Genomic DNA, 2,500 nt, shown 5'->3' on the forward strand with positions numbered 1-2,500 from the left:
GGCTGTTCACTGCCCTTATATTTACAATAGTACACACACACACACACACACACACACACACACACACATACATACATACATACATACATACATACCTACATACCTACAAACATACACACACACATATACATACATACAAACATACATACATACACACATACATACATGCATACATACATACACACATACACACACATACATACACACATACACAAACATACACACACACATACACACACATACACACACATACATACACACATACATACACACATACACACACACATACACACATACATACACACATACATACACACATACATACACACATACACACACATACATACACACATACATACACACATACACAGCCACATACATACACACACACACATACACACATACATACACACATACACACATACATACACACATACATACACACATACATACACACATACATACGAGCATGTGTGTTTCTCTCTGTAAATGTGTGTGTGTGTATAGTTTCAGTGTGCGTGCGTGTTTGTGTGTATTATGTATATACGCAGATATGTTAAAATATTCATGTGTGTGTGAGTGTGTGTGCATCTATCTATCTATCTATCTATCTATCTATCTATCTATCTATCTATCTATCTATCTATCCATCTATCTATCTATCTATTATCAATCTATCTATCTATCTATCTATCTATCTATCTATCTATCTATCTATCTATCTATCTATCTGTCTGTCTGTCTGTCTGTCTGTCTGTCTGTCTGTCTGTACACACACATGCATAATAAAGCGGGTAGCCACATCAAAGTGGAAGATAAATGTTGCTACTAGTTTAACCCTAGGCGGATTCTCCATCAGCTGATTTTCGGTGCAAGGTCTGCAAGGGTGCAGAGCTTGCACTGAAAACCAGCTGGTGGAGAATCCGCCTGGGGTTAAACCAGTAGTAACATTCAACAGTCACTTTGTTGTGGCCACTGGCTTTACTGTTTAGTATACATTACTATTCCATCTCCTCTTGAGATTTTATAACTGGCTATTTTGCTCATACATACATACATACATACATACATACATACATACATACATGCATACATGCATACATGCATACATGCATACATACATACATACATACATACATACATACATACATACATACATACATACAGACAGACAGACAGACAGACAGAGCTCGCAAGGTGGGAGAAGTCCGAAACGTGGTCCTTTGCTATTCGTAAGACCCGCAGAAGAGAAAGCAGGTCAACCCCCGACACCGAGAGCATCGACGGGTGGATGAATGCGCATCCAGGCTCAGCGGTTGCGTAGGAAGTCAGGGACAAGAAACAGGAAGAAAGAGTGAGAGAAAGTTGGAGCCAAAGAGTACAACAGGGGTCGCCACTAACCCCTGCCGGAGCCTCGTGGAGCTTTAGGTGTTTTCGCTCAATAAACACGCACAACGCCCGGTCTGGGAACCGAAACCGCGATCCTCCGACCGCGAGTCTGCTGCCCTAACCACTGAGCCACTGCGCCTCCACTGCTGCTGCTGCTGCTGTTGTCGCTGTTGATGATATTGTAGACATTGCTGTTATCGTTGTTACTGATTTTAAAAGATTTATTATTTTTTTTTTATTTATTTATCTAGTTTCAGCTCACAAGCTGTGGCCATGCTGGGGCACCGCCATTTGGTGTTGCTACATGATTTTTCTTCACGAATGCTTTTTAGCAATTGCCATTTGGTGCATGAGAGAGTTCGATGCAGCTGCCCTCATCTGCACCTCCTGCCGTGAAGTTGGTTCATCCTGGACACCTGACAGGAAGAGATCCAGTTTCATTTTAAAGATGTAGATATTCCTGAAATAATTGACGTTGTTGTTGTTGCTGATGTAATTGCTATTTGTAGTTACTGTTGTAGTAGTAATAGTAGTGGTTGTTGTTGCTGTTGAGCAGGTGGTAGTGGCGGTTGCTTGCTATTGCTTATATTTTTGGCTATAGATCCTTCCTACAAACATTGGACCTACTGATTGGTCAAACGAAATCAATACCGATCCTGTTATTCTTCCTGTTTCTGCTCATTACAAACGCATGCGCACGCAAACACATACATACACACACACACACACGAACGCACACAAACAGCCGTCACTAGCAAGCGAGGATGACTTCGTAGCATCTATTATGGCTTCGTTAACCGTTTCGCATGTCCAAAGAAACATACATGGACATCTCTATACTTATCTTAATTTCCACAGTGAATCACATATCCTTCGCTATACTTGTCGAAGTAATGACAAATAAGGCAAACAAAAGCGTGTCAACGATTGTTGGAAGTAACAACTAAATTTCCATCGCATTGTTTCAAAAATAACGAACACGTTGCATGATTTGGTCCTGAGTTCCTTGAACAGAGGACGAAGACAAAAGGTTCATGACTGGAATACCTGTTTCTTTACTGCCCACAACGGGGCTAAACACAGAGGGGACAAACAAGGACAGACAAAGGGG

General features: G+C 41.2%; 1 long non-coding RNA gene across 1 annotated transcript in view; it reads right to left on the reverse strand.

Moving 5' to 3' along the window:
• LOC118766607 overlaps positions 1-2,500 on the reverse strand; it is a 17,795-nt gene that overhangs the window by 7,346 nt on the left and 7,949 nt on the right. The gene's annotated exons all lie outside the window — the stretch shown is intronic.

This window comes from Octopus sinensis, linkage group LG16, assembly GCF_006345805.1.
Source record: "Octopus sinensis linkage group LG16, ASM634580v1, whole genome shotgun sequence".
In the NCBI taxonomy this organism is placed as follows: domain Eukaryota; kingdom Metazoa; phylum Mollusca; class Cephalopoda; order Octopoda; family Octopodidae; genus Octopus; species Octopus sinensis.